The following is a 17,747-nucleotide window of genomic DNA, read 5'->3' on the forward strand; positions in this document are numbered from 1 at the left end:
TAATTGTGTTAATTAATTCCCTAACACCGAGAAAAAAAATCAAAACGCTAGATTTACAGGTTTTTTTGCTCACCTCACTTCACTAAAAAAATGTAATAATAAGTAATTAAAGCACCGTATGTACACAAAAATGATATCAATAAAAACCTGAGTTCACTGCGCAAAAAAAGGCTTTACTTAGTCCTATCAACAGAAAAATTACAATGTTATGGGTCTCTGAATATAGTGACACAAAGAACCATTTCATCTCAATTGGAATTTTTTTCACCTTGTTTCAATACAATGTATGGTAAATAGGATGGAGCCATTGAAAGCTGTAATTCATCCCAAAAAAACAAGCCCTCACATGTCTATGCCAATGGAGAAATAACAAAGTTATGGCTCTTGAAAGAAAGTGAGGAAAAAATGAGAGCAGAAAAATGAAAAATTCTGTGGTCCATAAAGGGTTAACCAATCCTATTCCCTCCTCCCCCCGCATCCAGGACCTTCCCACCCCTAATTCAACTAACCCTTTAGATCCAACCCTCTCCTTTGTCATGTAGCCTGATTGCCCTGTTTTGACTCCAGGCTATTCTTATCTGGGTATTTGGCACAGGTTAAACTTAAACTTGTATTCCATTATTATTTTCCATTATTATTATATATAATTTGTGCAGATTGTCTGCTACTTACCCGGTGTACTAATGTCCAGATGTTCTGCTGTAAATGCTCAAGATATTCTGAGCTTATACAACCTTGGTGGTATTTGGTCAGGCAATCTCTCACAAGCTCCATAACCAGCCGGTAAGTGAAGCTGAGGACGCCATCGGGTAGTGGTAGCACAAAGTCAGGGTCATAGGTGGTAAGAATCCCCTGGAGTAGTGCTAACACCTGAAGTCTGTCTGGAGGAATTCCAGACATTTCAAGTAATCCAAGCGCGGTTAGTATATGACTAGCTATATGGCTTATCACACCAACAGCAATGACACCGGAATGTCAAAGTGACAACAGGAGTGTAAACACTTGTAGAAGTAGTGATGGTTAATTGTGATGTCATAATGGAATCTTGTGTTCTAATCTTAAAGGGGCATCTTACCTTATAAGGAAGTTGCCTTGCAACCCTTAAGTAGGGAAAAATATAGGCTCAGCATCAGTATATGTTATACACAATAAAAATTATAGCGTTTTGTATCAATAAGAAATTCCGATTCCAGCGCTAACAGAAATATCTTTCTGTGGGAACAGGGCATGTGGGGCTGGGGCTGCATCCAACCCTGGCATATGAAGCACGCTGGCCCATGTTGCTCTGCCACAACCACTTCCAAAGATGGGGGTCTTTATTACAAATATGACCCTGCCTACCAATGGAGAAAATCAAAATTTACTACTCCCAATAATTCCAGTTTTTAAAGTTGGCAAAATAGGTCTCTTTATAATATTAATAGTAACCTCTTGACCCTCCTTATAATAATAATAGCGCCCATCTGGTTCTCCTGATAATATTAAAGGGAATCTGACAGTGGCATCAACCCTCATAAGCCATCTATATGGGCATTTAGGTCATAGAACGTTGAAGAAACCGATACCTTGATATCTGCCATCTGATGTCTTATTCCACAGAAATCCACATTTTCTTTTATATGTAAATGAGCTGTTAAGATCTATGGGCCGGACATAGATCTCCCTGAGAATCTGCATCCAGAGATTATTTTCAATGGAACAGGTAGTTATCAGTGGGAGACATGTACATCAGGAGAGTAGACGGTCAGTCATTACATGTGTCACACTGGAAATGACTCTTTTCATTTATAATAAGCCCTGGATGCAGATTCTCAGGGAGATCTATGTCCGGCCCATAGATCTTAACAGCTCATTTACATATTAAGAAAAAAAGTAAATTTCTCTGGATTAAGACATTCATCAAATAGTGGCTATCAAGGCATCACTCTATTCAACTTTCTCTGACCTGCATCTTTATGTAGACGGCTTATGAGGGTTGATCTTACTGACAGTTTCCCTTTAATAGTGTGGCTCGGACCTCCTTATAATAATAGTGCCCCTTATGGGCCTCCTTATAATAATGATAATAATGGTGACTACCTGTTCTTTTTTATTAAATTAAAAATAATAATGCTCCGTCAGGCCTCTTTATAATAGTAATATTAATGATAAAAATATTAATGACCCCACACGGTTTAGGGAAAGTGTCACTGAATGCAGAAGCCGGGTCTAAGCTCCTAATAAACACTACCCACCTCCTGCCCTGCTGTGTTATCACAGGCTTTATTCCCCTTCAAGCCTAAGCAGCAGAATGCCGGTATCTCCTCTTACTGCTCCATTTCACCTGCTGTCAGTAATGCAAAGTGCCTGGGCCCTGTTTTAAAGCCTCTTGCTAACCCCCTCCCACCATGTATCTAGTGGTAGACCCCATATTAATATAAGCCCCCTACATACCTTGAGCTGCCCCTCTCCAGCTGTCTTTTCTGGAGCTGATCCCAGCAGGTATGGCTGACAAGAGGCTGCAGCTGGAGGCCTTGTGCTTCAAGCAGCATTGTGGGGAGGAAGGATAGCTGTCCTGACTTCTGGCAAGGCTTGCAAGTCTCCTTCACGGCTGGACTGGGCATCTGGCAATTCTGTCAAATTCTGGCTTGGCCGGTCTGGCAGTGGGCTGCATCGATCCGCAACACTATTAACTGTTAACAATTATAGTGAAGCAGAGAGCCATCAGCTCCCTGCTCTGCCACTTAACTAAGGCAAGCCACAGATTGCTTCCGGCCACAGGCAGGGACTGCAAGGGATCGGTACCACGTAATGGACGTCAGGCAATGAGATGACATCAGAGACTGTAGTGAGGAGGAGCACATCACCACTCGGCATGGGAGTGTCGTGAGGAAAATATGAGTTTATTTCTATTTTTTTGCAGTCACTGCAGGGTACTAATATTATTACAAGATAAGATACCTAGGGGGGCACTAATGTCTCATAAAGAGGCCAAGGAGGGTGACATTGTTATTACAGGTTGTCCCATGGGGCTCTTTTATTATCACTATGGAGGAGGCCTAGAGGGGCTCTGTTATTATTATAAGGAAGCCCGGGGATATTAATATTATTGTAAGAAATCCCGGGGCGCTATAAATATTATAAGGAAGCCCAGGGTCCATTATTATTATTATTATTTTAAGCAGGCCCAGGGGGTCTCTATTATTATTGGGGCAATATTATTGTAAGAAGCCCTGAGTGCACCATTATTATTAGGTACAGATGGGGGCATTATTACTCTGTAGTGGCACAGAGGGGACACTGTTACTGTGTGGGATACAAAAGCAGGAAGCTCTTTCTATGCAGGGTACAGAGGGGGCATTATTACTACGACAGGGGTGGGCAATTAATTTTCCAGAGAGGAAACAAGAGAGACTGTGACTGTTGTGGAGGGTCAAACCAATAGGCTGAATTTAATTCTGCTCATCATTAATATTACCAAAAATAATTACAATTATTATTTTATAATAATAGTATCACTTAATATTAAGTAGAATTAAGTATGCTGACATCCCCCTATATACCGTACGAGCCCGCAAACAGCCTCCAATATACAGTATGAGCCCCTACACAGCCCCTTACATACAGTATGAGCCCCCAAATAGCCCCTCTATATACAGTGAGCCCCCACATAGCCTCTCTGTATATAATATGAGCCCTCACATAGCCTCCTATATATAGTATGAGCCTTCACATATTTCCTATATACAGTATTTGCCCCATAAACAGTATTAGCCCCCCATAGCCCCTCTATATGCAGTGTGAACCTCACATGGCCTCCTATATACAGTATATATACTCCTATGTGAGCCCTCACAAAGTTTCATAGTTTTAAAGTTGAAGATAGACTTAACACCATCAAGTTCAACCTATAGTCTAAAATGTTGATCCAGAGGAAGGCAAAAAACCCATGGGGCAGAGATTAATAGCTCCATATTAGGGGAAAAATTCCTTTCCGATTCCATAAGACAATCAGACTAGCTCCCTGGATCAACGCCCCATCACAGAATCTAGTGCCCATATCATGTAATGTTATATTTCTGGAAATTGCAGTTGGAACCAGCTCAACACACCGGAGTAATTAAAAATTTGCAAACTCTTTATTGAAAATCCTTTAAAAATGAAATTGATAAAAAATTGGGCATCTTAGACAACAAAGAGGGGTGTAACAGGAATCAATCCATACGCGTTTCTAGCTACATGGCTCTTAAACACAGTGTTCAAGAGCCATGTAGCTCGAAATGTGTATGGATTGATTCCTGTTACACACACCACCCCTCTTTATTGCTTTGTTGTCTGAGATGCCCAATTTATTATCAATTTCATTTTTAAAGGATTTCCAATAAAGATTTTGTGAATTTTTAATTACTCCGGTGTGTTGATCTGGTTCCAACTCCAATTTCCTCAACTACCTCCAGCGCTGTGCAGCAGCGGGGACGCCGTGCTCCTCCCGGACTGGAACAGCATCTCAGGGGTGAGCTGAATTTTTTCTTATTTAATGTTATATTTCTCAAGAAAAGCATCCAGACTCTTCTTCAATTTTTGTAGTGAATCACTCATTACAAACATCATCTGGCAGAGAGTTCCACAGTCTCACTGCTCTTACAGTAAAGAATCCGCGTCTGTGGTAATGATTAAACCTTCTTTCCTCTAGACGTAGAGGATCCCCTTTTGTCCCCATCGCAGGCCTAAGTAAAAAAGCTCATTATACACATCTCTGTATTGTCCCCTCATATATTTGTACATTGCAGCAGGATCGCCCCTAAGCCTTCGTTTTTCCAAACCGAAAAACCCCAAGTTTGATAATCTGTCTTGGTATTGCAGTCCACCCATTCCCTTAATAACCTTGGTTGTTCTTCTCTGTACTCACTCTAGTTCAGTTATGTCCTTCTTATACACTGGAGACCAAAATTGTACAGAGTATTCTAAGTGGGGTAGCAATGGTGACTTGTATGGTGGCAAAACCAATGTTCTTGCCATGAGTGTCTATGCCTCTTTTAATGCATCCCATCATTTTCTTTGCCTTGACAGCAGCTGCCTGACACTGGTCACTAAAGTGAAGTTTGCCGTCCACCCATACACCCAAGTCTTACTCAGTGACTGTTTTACCCAGTGTTTTACGATTTAGTTCATAATTATTTATTTTATTTCCTCTGCTCAAGTGGAAAGTGGTGACTACCTGTTCTTTTTTATTAAATTAAAAATAATAATGCTCCGTCAGGCCTCTTTATAATAGTAATATTAATGATAAAAATATTAGATGACCCCACACGGTTTAGGGAAAGTGTCACTGAATGCAGAAGCCGGGTCTAAGCTCCTAATAAACACTACCCACCTCCTGCCCTGCTGTGTTATTACAGGCTTTATTCCCCTTCAAGCCTAAGCAGCAGAATGCCGGTATCTCCTCTTCCTGCTCCATTTCACCTGCTGTCAGTAATGCAAAGTACCTGGGCCCTGTTTTAAAGCCTCTTGTTAACCCCCTCCCACCATGTATCTATAGCATCGGCGTCTCTGCCCCCTGCTGGCGTAGCATACATGTACATACCGTATCATACGTGTACGTTACGGTAAGCTCGGACCAATGAGAGGAAGCATCCGGCGCTCAATCAGAGGAAGTATCCGGCACCCAATCAGAGGGACAGCTGTAACATCACGTGCCAACGTTAGCTGCTGGTCTGAGATTGGCTGGCGGCTGCTTCCTGTGATTGGGCGGAGCTTACAGTAATGTACGGGACGCTACATGTAGGGTACAGCAGCGGAGAGAGACCGGCGGTCGGGCGGAATCCAGCGTGGAGCCACAGAGCACCGATGAGTGTGTGTGTTCTGGCGGGTCTGGCAGTGGCATGGGGTTATTTGGTGGTGGCGTGTTTGGTGGATCCAGCGGCGACCCCAGGAGCGGCTCTGACAACGGCGGCGTCTCTGGCGGTGTGTCCGGCTGTGCTTGGAGCAGCGTTTGCAGTGGCGGGTGCAGCCAGGGTGTCCTGTGCCATCTTGGGACACTCATGTGCTTCCTGCCGGGCACGGCCGCGGTGCCTTATGGGATTCGTTCACTTCGCAAACTGCCAATTATGTAAGTACATAGCCTCCCATTGCTTAGTGTTCTTGATTGTCTTTGTGGGCACACTCTCCTCCGTAGTGTAAAAACAAGGCAGCAGCGCAAGTGCGAATGCTCGCTGGGTTATGTCATCATCTTTGCCAGTGATGGTGCATCGGAGACCAGAGCTGTGGAGTCAAAGTCGGAGTCGTGGAGCCTGAGTCGGTGCCAATTTTGGTGGAGTCGGTATAAAAAGGACTGACTCAGACTCCAAAAATATATAATAAATTGGGTACGGTAGTGCAATGCAATATTTGCAAATTATTATGTTCTACATATCTTGATTATTATAGCAATGATTAAAAGGCTTATGTTCACATGATGCTACAATAAATGTATCACCTAAACATCAGCAATGTACGAAGGAGTCAGAGTCATGGAGTCGGAGTCAGGGAAATTGAGGAGTCAGTGGTTTGGCTTACCGACTCCACAGCCCTGGAGACAGCCAGGCAAGTGTCGCTGCTGCAGTTGTGTGTGCCTTTCCCAGAATTTCGCGCAGTATCCTAGATGCCAAATTGCAGCATCTGTATCCAGGATCGTGCATCTACCTAATAATGCATGTTGCAGCAGCCTCCAAGATGCATTATCAGTAGGAATAGATATATTCAGATGCTGAATATGGACAAATATTTTCAATTAACACTACCCCACCACTATACTAGAGAAGCAAACAAAACCATCTCAAACTTTTATTTAAAACATTTTATTTACTGGAAAAAGTAATGAGGCAGAGGGCAAAAACATTTAATACAAAAAAAAATAAATTCATATATGTACTCTTTTAAAAACAAAGGAAAGAAATTCTGCATTAATGAGCCTTGTCATTTATTCATAACTCTGTCAATCTTGCACCAATGCCATCCAGACATGACATCCACATTTGGAAATCTCAATCCCCTTTTTTTGCCAAGAAACATCTAAAGGAGTTATTCAAGTCTCCAACGCTTGGTTACCTAAATAGAAAAAAATAAATAATATAATATATATATATATTAGATGGTGGCCCGCTTCTAACGCATCGGGTATTCTAGAATATATATGTAGGCTGCTGGGGTGTATATAGAGGCTGCTGGAGTATATATAGAGGCGGCTGCTGCTAGGCTGTATATAGAGGCTGCTGGGGTGTATATAGCGGCTGCTGGGCTGTATATAGAGGCTGCTGCTGGGGTGTACTGACCAGAAAATGTGACTGCCTCAGCCAATCACAGGCCATAGTTAACCGGATTTACCCAAAGTCCATTTTCCCTAATATGGGTAAATCCAGTTAATTTGTAGCATATAGCACAGTGGGTAACCGAAGTCCATTTTTCCCTAATCTGGTGAACAACTGCAGTATATGATACTACTTAACCGTTTTTACTCAAAATGAAGGGACTTTGTCGTTTTTTAGACCCTGGGTCACTGCCCCCCCGTGCTGGATCTGCCCCCGTAGTGTTCGCTTTCTACCCTCCATCCCACGTGCTGGCTCTTATGCAGCGGGTGAGAGCGGGCAGAGTAGGCGTGAGTGGGTAGAGCAGAGTGAGGGTAGTAGCAGAGAGCGGGACAGCGGGGGGACAGTGGGAGACAGGAGAACACAAAGGGGGACAGTAGAGCACAATGGGGTCAGTGGAACACAGCGGCGGAGAGCAAAGAAGGGGTCAGTGGAGCATAGCAAGCAAAGCAGGGTACAGCGGAGTACAGCAGGGGACATTAGAGCAGAGAAGGGGTCAGCGGAGCAGAGTGGGGGACAGCAAAACAGAGAAGGGTTCAGCAGAGCTCAGCGGGGGTTAGCAGAGAAGGGTCAGTGGAGCACAGCGGGGGACTGCAGAGCAGAGAAGGGGTAAGCAGAGCATAATGGGAGACAGCAGAGCACAGTGGGGGACAGCAGAGTAGAGAAGGGGTCAGTGGAGCACAGCGGGGAAAAAGCGGAGCAGAGAAGGGTCAGTGGAGCACAGCGGGGGACAGCGGAGCAGAAAAGGGGTCAGCGGAGCATAGCTGGGGACAGCGCAGCACAGTGGGGGATAGCGAAGCAGAGAAGGGTCAGTGGAGCACAGCAGGAACAGAGAAGGTCAGTAGAGCAGAGAAGGGGTGTGTGTGTGTGTATATACACATGCGGTGTGTGTATATGTGTTCCCTCGCCCGACATCGCCGCAGCGCTGCCTGCACCCACCTCCGTGTAGCCACAGCCTCTAGGAAAGACCGCGGCTTGCGGCCTGTGCACGGAGGTGGCTGCAGGCAGCGCAGTGGCGATGTCGGGCGAAGGGGAATGGGGGAAGGGTCCCAGCGACGGCGGGTCCAGGCGGCGGGTGGGTTCCACTTCCGGTGAGCGTGGTTCAATTCTCGCGGCAACTCGCGGCTGGACTGCGCCTGTCCCTGATTGGTTCTGGCCGGCCGGGATTGGTTCAGCAACGCGGGATTTCGGTTACGGAAGTGGAACCACAAGGCAATTATATAGTGAACACACATTTCACATACAGTGACAGAACTACCCAACTCTGAGACCTTATTGTTCCCACACAGCCTGTCCTTGGGTGGCTCCGTCTGAGATAAGGTGTTATATTCAGCTAGGATGCATTTTAAAAAGATTTCTCTCTCCAGTCAGGGTGATGAAGGACTGTATCCCTTATCTGCATTATACACCACAGGGAACCCTGGTTTTACAGATTTCTGCTGCCTTCACCATAGCCCATAGGAGACATAATATATTACCTTATTGTATGATTAGACACTAACATGTCCCTGTGGACATTACAGCTGTGTTAAAAAAACAAACAAAAAAATGAGATAAGGCGACACTCTCACCCTTCCTGGGGATGGATGGCACAGTGAGCACCATTTATGGCCTCCCTCCAGGCAGGAGCAGAACCTGCAGGGGGGGCGAGTATAGGAGCAGTGAAAAGAGAAAAAAAACATCACATGGACTGTGAATGCCAGTTTGAAAAAAGAAATATGAAGCATTTCCCACCTTTGGTCCCTAGAGGGAGGGCTTACAATGTTTCTAGTTTGAAAGAAAAAAAAATGTGATGCTTCTCCCCTTTTGGTCTTTAGAGGGGGGCTTGCAATGTTAAAAATTTATAGCACACCCCCTGTAACTGATGAACTATAAATTCAGTGGCCTGAACACAGAGCATTGTCAGAAGGTTCCGGTAAATCCAGGTAACTGCTAGCATAGTGCACAGCAAGGCAATCTGATAAACCACTATCCACTAGAGAATGAAATCCACCCAATGTACAGAGTCACTGCTGCCCCAAGAAAGATTGAAGAAAACAACCAGCGTGTATTTGTTGTTTTAGGAAATAGGCTGTGAGACTTTTTTTTTTTTTTTTTTTACAGGCTAGGTTTTATTTTTACATGGTGTTTTTTAATACAGATCCCATGGTGTTGTGGATCCGCCGGCTGCTGGGCGTAAGTATGTACCTTACCTACCAGTGTCTTACATCTGCCAATATGTATAACATTTTTTATTCACTTCTGGGTGTCTATGGGTAAATTACCTTACTTGATGCAATACGCAGTCACACTGTGACAGTGATACCACATGGAACGGTGTGAAGTCTACCATTTTGTCATGTCTGCAGCTTTTTGAGCGCTTTATGAATGTGTAAGGCCGTATTCCCTTTGACAGTAGTTGCACGGTGCATCACCAGTCTTATACTGCTTTTTTTAGAACATATACCACGAGGACATACCTGACCTGCCCAGTTTGCTCTAAAGTATCAGAGCGACTGGACAAACATCTACACGGAGTGTGCATGACCCAGAATTCTGCCGAGGAGAGGTAAGCCGCTACTGCTGATGCAAGGGCCAGAGTTAGAAAATCACATCCAAAGGGACAAGCATAGACGAGGAGGACATTATGTCTCTTCAAACATTGGCCAACGTAATCCCTTTCCTTGAGGATAGAGGGTTCCTCATAGTCCGGAAGCCAACTGCGGCCAGGTAGGCTCCACTTTTTCCTATCAATCTTTTGGCTATATCACATGACTTTGTATGTTTAATATATTAGTGTTGAATGATCTGATCGGCCCAACTTCAGGATGGATCAGGCGCTTTTTTGGCTGACTGGGTTTAAGGTTAGGGCCAATCACCGATTGTCGGTCAGATTGGGTCGATGCTTTTGACCCCATCTAACCCAGGATGGCTCATCACCATTTGATATGCATGTCCGTTAATCAGGTGGCTTTTTATAAATTTACAGTACTGTCCAATGTGAGGAGCAGACTGCAGGTGCCAGCAGCACTGCCCCTGCGGTGGAATATGAAGTGGTCCAGGAGAGCGAGATGTCCGAGAGTGTGTAAGTGTCTGCCAGTCAGCCAGTCTGTGTCAGTCAGTCTGCGTCAGTCAGTCTGTCTGTCTAACTCACACATAATGCTTTCTTTCCTCGCAGTGCCAGTGCCGTGCATCCCTCTGCTCAGTCAACTCAAGAATCTCCTTCAAGAGAAGAAGACTACCAGAGATCGCCTGTACAGTGAGTTTATTGCTTAGTCTTTTCATTAGGATACACCCAGCATTCAGTTATCCAGTGAACCACTGCACCATATGCTACTACTTAACCGGAATTACTCAAAATGAAGGGACTTTGTCGTTTTTTAGACCCAGGGTCACTCCCACTGTCAGAGGTGCGGGCATTCAGGTGTCTGATGCCCGTCCCAGCTGGCCAGGGGAGATACCACCACCAGCAGCCGCGTCCCAGCTGGCCAGGGGGGGGGACACCACCACCAGCAGCCGCGTCCCAGCTGGCCAGGGGAGATACCACCACCAGCAGCCGCGTCCCAGCTGGCCAGGGGGGACACCACCACCAGCAGCCGCGTCCCAGCTGGCCGGGGGGGAAACCACCACCAGCAGCCGCGTCCCAGTTGGCCATGGGGTGACACCACCACCAGCAGCCGCGTCCCAGCTGGCCAGGGGGGGGGGACACCACCACCAGCAGCCGAGTCCCAGCTGGCCAGTGGGGGACACCACCACCAGCAGCCACGTCCCAGCTGGCCAGGGGGGGACACCACCACCAGCAGCCGCGTCCCAGCTGGCCAGGGGGGGGGGACACCACCACCAGCAGCCGCGTCCCAGCTGGCCAGGGGGGGGGGACACCACCACCAGCAGCCGCGTCCCAGCTGGCCAGGGGGGGGGGACACCACCACCAGCAGCCGAGTCCCAGCTGGCCAGTGGGGGACACCACCACCAGCAGCCGAGTCCCAGCTGGCCAGGGGGGGACACCACCACCAGCAGCCGCGTCCCAGCTGGCCAGGGGGGGGGGGACCACCACCAGCAGCCGCATCCCAGCTGGCCAGGGGGGGAAACCACCACCAGCAGCCGCATCCCAGCTTGCCAGGGGGGGACACCACCACCAGCAGCCGCATCCCAGCTGGCCAGGGGGGGACACCACCACCAGCAGCCGCATCCCAGCTGGCCAGGGGGGGGGAAACCACCACCAGCAGCCGCGTCCCAGCTGGCCAGGGGGGGGGACACCACCACAAGCAGCCGCGTCCCAGCTGGCAAGGGAGGGACACCACCACCAGCAGCCGCGTCCCAGCTGGCCAGGGGGGAGACGGCCTTTGCTGGCTCACGCCATACACACATATACATATATACTCAAACCAAGGAAGAAGAGGATAGCCGGGTTGCGTTATCATGGAGGCTGGAGAGCCGCGTCTCCACAATGCTTCATTATCTAACTGAAGAAAAAAAAAAAAGGGAAATTAATTTGCAATAATATAAATAAATATATAATATATTATGATACAATATATAATATATATATATAAGACCACCAGCAGCCGCGTCCCAGCTGGCGAGGGGGGACACCACCACCAGCAGCCGCGTCCCAGCTGGCCGGGGGGGGGGGGGGACACCACCACCAGCAGCCGCGTCCCAGCTGGCCAGTTGGGACATACACATAAAGAAACACACATACACAGGGAGCAAGGCACACAGGAGGAAGACAGCACACAAGGGGGAAGAGCTCCTATCGGAACGTCACCCCCCTCCCGATGCGATAGCATCGGGCTTCCAACTAGTATAATATATATATATATATACACACTAGATGGTTGACCGATTCTAACGCATCGGGTATTCTAGAATATGTATGCGGAACACCGGGCGCAATCAGCACAGCAGTTTTTACATTTGGCGCCAATATCGCTGATTGCTCCCGGCCGCGACCAATCAGCATAGAGGTTTTTAAATTTGGCGCCAATATAGCTGATTGGTCGCTGCCGACGGCCGCGGCGCTGCTTGTGCGGGTACTTCCGCTGCGAGCAGCTGGGAGATGACCGGCTGCTCGCAGCAGAAGCATCCCGAATGGTGGCGCCGCTGCCCGGTCCTCCCTTCACTCTTACAGTCCTAGCCGCTGATCTCCCAACGGTAGCCGCATGGAGGTCAGCGGCGCCGCCGGTCGGGGTAGTTCTGCTGCGATCAGCCGGTCATCTCCCGGCTGCATAGCCGCTGACCTCCGTGCAGCAGATGAGCCGCTAACGGCCGCCATCTTTTTTCTGAAATCCCGCGTCGCTTATTGGCTGCGGCCGGACCAATCAGCGACGCGGGATTTCCTGGACAGACAATTATATATATTAGATTTTATTTATGAAGATTTAGGAATAATGCAATACATGCGGGCGGGCGTGCGGCGGTGTAGGTGTGCAGTGGTGTGTATGAGCGGCGGCTGTGTGCCCCGATGGCTGTGTCACCCTGTGGCTGTGTCACCTTGTGGCTTTGTACTCCTGTAGCTATGTTCTTCTGTCTCTGGCTGTCTCCCCCGTGTGCGCTCTCTGTCTGTGCCTGTCCCCCTGTCTCTGGCTGTCCCCCATGTCCCCATGTCCCCTTGTCTCTGGCTGTCCCCCATGTCCCCCTGTGTATCTGGCTGTCCCCCTGTCTCTGGCTGTCCCCCATGTCCCCCTGTCTCTGGCTGTCCCCCATGTCCCCCAGTGTCTGGCTGTCCCCCATGTCCCCCAGTGTCTGGCTGTCCCCCATGTCCCCCTGTCTCTGGCTGTCCTCCATGTCCCCCTGTGTCTGGCTGTCCCCCATGTCCCCCTGTCTCTGGCTGTCCCCCATGTCCCCCTGTGTCTCTGGCTGTCCCCCATGTCCCCCTGTGTCTGGCTGTCCTCCATGTTCCCCTGTCTCTGGCTGTCCCCCTGTCTCTGGCTGTCCCCCATATCCCCCTGTCTCTGGCTGTCCCCCATATCCCCCTGTCTCTGGCTGTCCCCCATGTCCCCCTGTGTCTGGCTGTCCTCCATGTCCCCCTGTCTCTGGCTGTCCCCCATGTCCCCCTGTCTCTGGCTGTCCCCCATGTCCCCCTGTGTCTCTGGCTGTCCCCCATGTCCCCCTGTGTCTGGCTGTCCTCCATGTCCCTCTGTCTCTGGCTGTCCCCCATGTCCCCCTGTCTCTGGCTGTCCCCCATGTCCCCCTGTGTCTCTGGCTGTCTCCCATGTCCCCCTGTGTCTCTGGCTGTCCCCCATGTCCTCCTGTGTCTCTGGCTGTCCCCCATGTCCCCCTGTCTCTGGCTGTCCCCCATGTCCCCCTGTCTCTGGCTGTCCCCCATGTCCCCCTGTGTCTCTGGCTGTCCCCCATGTCCCCCTGTGTCTCTGGCTGTCCCCCATGTCCCCCTGTGTCTGGCTGTCCCCCATGTCCCTCTGTCTCTGGCTGTCCCCCATGTCCCCCTGTGTCTCTGGCTGTCCCCCATGTCCCCCTGTGTCTGGCTGTCTCCCATGTCCCCCTGTGTCTCTGGCTGTCTCCCATGTCCCCCTGTGTCTCTGGCTGTCCCCCATGTCCCCCTGTGTCTCTGGCTGTCCCCCATGTCCCCCTGTCTCTGGCTGTCCCCCTGTGTCTCTGGCTGTCTCCCATGTCCCCCTGTCTCTGGCTGTCCCCCATGTCCCCCTGTCTCTGGCTGTCCCCCATGTCCCCCTGTCTCTGGCTGTCCCCCATGTCCCCCTGTGTGTCCCCCTGTGGCTCTGCTGCAGGCACCACCCCCTGTCCTCTGCTCCTGTCCTGTGTGGCCCTGTGTCCCCCTGTTCTGGTCCTTTGCCCCAGTCCTGTTAGGACATAGGATCGTTGAGTGTACCTTAGTTAAGGATGACAGCAGCCGGCGGGCATCCTCTGCTCTTTGAAGAAAATGGCAGACACGGCACTAGAGACAGCCTCCGCCTCTCCGGGAAGGGAGAGTTCTGTTCTCCCGCGGAGGCTCTTGGGAGTTGTAGTTCTCCAGGCGCTGTCACTGCCTCTTCTGGCCTGGGCGTGGACTACATCTCCCAGCATGCTGTGCGGCTTCGGCCTCAGACAGACAGCTGGCTTCCCAGCAGCGTCACGTCCCCCCGCCCCCCAGCCATTCACACAGGGACGGGGAAAGGAGGAAACAGAGCAGGCTGGAACATTGAGCCCGCGCCTCCCTCTCCCCCTCCCCCCACGGCCATTCTACATTGTGCTCCGGACGGGGCCACAAGCAGATCACCCTGTCCCTGCCTCTGATGCCACACTGTACACTGCCCCCCACATTGAGCCCGCAGCCCGTGCGCGTCCCCTACCGGCCGTTAACATTGTACATTGCACAATGAGTGACAAGCCAGCCGGCTCCGAGTCAAACACCCTGACTCCGCCCCCGCCGTGCAACATCCCCGTTTTACGCGATTTGAGGGTCTTTTGAAGTATTTTTTTTGCGGCGGCCATCATCCGGGGGAGGGGCTGATGATACCACACGCACTTAAAATTCAATCTGCAACAAAAAAGTCACTGACCCCGTTTTTCACATGAAATTTGCAAAATATCAATAAGCGTACGTGCGGAGGCGCCTCCGTTCAGCGCAGCGTCCGTTATCACGCTCATCGCATGAATTACGGAAAAAAAACGTAAACTTTCTCTTTTTTTGGGCGCACTTTTTTTTCCACCCTATTGGGCTAGCTAAAGGCGAAACTGTCCATGGACAGCCCGCCACCTGCTGCTCGTTCACCGCATTGCATCTCCTAACCCAGATAATGGTGTTTGAGGGTTCCGTGGTCTGCTGCACCACCTGCCTGGGGTCGGCAGATCGCATGGCCCTAATCCGGTTAATTTGTGCACTTTGTGATTTTGGGGTGATCTTTTTCATGCAAATAGGGCGTAGTCGCAGAGGCGCGGGAGAGGCGGCATATCGTTCGGCCGGTCTCGGCGGTGGGGCACGCACCGGTCTCGCGACCGACGGGGCGACGGAACGGCCGCAGCGGCCCAAGAAGCGCCACGGCGAGGGGAAAAAAAAATCCGCAAAAGCGGAGATGCTGCCCTCCCGGGCGTCGCCCCAGGGCCCGGCGTACCGATTTTCGAGGCGATCCGCCAAAATTTCCGTTTTTCCTGAGTCAGGCTGTTACCCTTCAGGTGGGAATGCTGCACTCGGAGAGGATCTCCTTTCATGTGCTATCCGGACTCTCTCACTCCCTTTTGCTAGGTCTAGCCTGGCTACAGAGACATGAACCCAACCTGAATTGGGGATCTGGTGACGTGCTCCGTTGGGGACAGGATTGTCATGAGACTTGCCTGGTTCCGGTTCGTCTGGCTCGACCTCCGTCTACTCCGGCTAATCTACCTGGTCTGCTGGCACACTACTGGTCCTATGCGGACGTCTTCGACAAGAAGGAAGCTGAGACACTACCACCTCATAGGCTGTATGATTGCCCTATCGACCTGGTACCCGTTGCTTCTCCTCCCCGCGGGCGTATCTACCCCTTGTCGCTGGCTGAGACCCGGGCCATGACTGAGTACATCGAGGAGAATCTTGCTAGGGGATTCATCCAGAAATCTACTTCCCCGGCTGGAGCAGGATTCTTCTTCATTAAAAAGAAAGACGGCTCGCTTCGGCCGTGTATTGAATACAGGGGTCTTAACCAGATTAACATCAAGAATATGTACCCCCTGCCTCTAATCTCGGAGCTGTTCGAGTGCCTTAAAGGCGCAAGGGTCATCACCAGGCTCGATCTTCGTGGGGCATACAATTTGGTCCGGATCCGCCAGGAAGACGAGTGGAAGACGGCATTCAACACCCGGGACGGTCACTATGAATACCACGTGATGCCCTTTGGTCTCTGTAATGCCCCAGCCGTCTTCCAGGAGCTGGTTAACGACATCTTCCGTGATCTCTTGTATTCTTGCGTAGTGGTGTACCTGGATGATATCTTGGTCTTCTCTCCGGATCTGCCCACACACCGGAGGAATGTTCGTCAGCTTCTGCTAAGGCTCCGGCAGAATCGTCTCTACGCAAGACTTGAGAAATGTCTCTTCGAACAGACTTCCCTTCCGTTCCTGGGATATATTATCTCCGAGACTGGTCTTCGGATGGACCCCGAGAAGTTTTCTGCCGTCTTAAAATGGCCCCGACCGGAGGCGTTGAAGGCGATTCAGCGATTCCTGGGCTTCGCAAATTATTACCGCCTCTTCATCCCTCATTTCTCCTTTCGGACTGCTCCCATCTCCACGCTCACCCGTAAGGGAGCAAATCCCAAGGAATGGACTTCCGAAGCGGAGGAGGCCTTCGTCTCCCTAAAACAAGCTTTCTCCTCCGCCCCTGTGCTGCACCGTCCGGATTGCAACAAGCAGTTCTTCCTGGAGGTTGATGGTTCCTCCTCCGGAGCCGGAGCGGTGCTCACCCAGAAATCCCCATCCGGGAGAATGGTAACCTGTGGCTTCTTCTCCAAGCTCTTCTCCTCATCGAGCGCAACTACTCCATAGGAGATCGTGAGCTGCTTGCCATCAAATTGGCGCTGGAGGAGTGGCGCTACCTGCTGGAAGGGGCTCTGCACCCGGTGATCATCTACACAGATCACAAAAACCTGGCCTCTTTACAAAACGCCCAGAGACTCAATCCGCGTCAGGCCCGGTGGTCTCTGTTCTTTGCCAGTAAGTGTAGGGATAGTCCAGGCGGAAAGGAAAATAAAGTGGCAAATCTACTGTATTACTGAAGCTAGAAACGGAGGGTGCTGTGCCTGATACTGCGTGTGCCAATCGGATGTCCTTGAACTGTCCAGTAAACTTTTGTTGGTTAAAATGAATTGGATGTGCACTGAGTTGTGTACGGCTGTTCCTAAATATGTATTTAGTGCCCCAAAGTCGTAGTCTATATGCCTTTAAGATGTAGCAGAGCCAGCAGCTGCCTGATTATGTTTGCACAATGTTAATATTTTAGTTTGCAGATAATGTACACGAGAATTCAGTACATACACACGTGGTCAAAATTGTTGATACTCCTCATTTAATGAAAGAAAAACCCACAATGGTCACAGAAATAACTTGAATCTGACAAAAATAATAATAAATTAAAAATCTATGAAAATGAACAAAATGAAAGTCAGTCATTGCTTTTTAACCCTGCTTCCACAGAATTTAAAAAAAAATGAAACTCATGAAATAGACCTGGACAGAAATGATGGTACCCCTGAAAATAATGTGACAAAAGGGACATGATAAATCAAGTTGTGTCCACTAATTAGCATCACATGTGTCTACAATCTTGTAATCAGTTAGTGGGCCTGTATATAGGGCTACAGATACTCACTGTGCTGTTTGGTGACATGGTGTGTACCACACTCAACATGGACCAGAGGAAGCAAAGGAAAGAGTTGTCTCAGGAGATTAGAAACAAAATTAGAGACAAGCATGTTAAGGGTAAAGGTTATAAGACCATCTCCAAGCAGCTTGATG

This window comes from Phyllobates terribilis, unplaced genomic scaffold (assembly GCF_046119375.1).
Source record: "Phyllobates terribilis strain yellow unplaced genomic scaffold, ASM4611937v1 Scaffold_3__8_contigs__length_932513732, whole genome shotgun sequence".
Lineage (NCBI taxonomy): Eukaryota > Metazoa > Chordata > Amphibia > Anura > Dendrobatidae > Phyllobates > Phyllobates terribilis.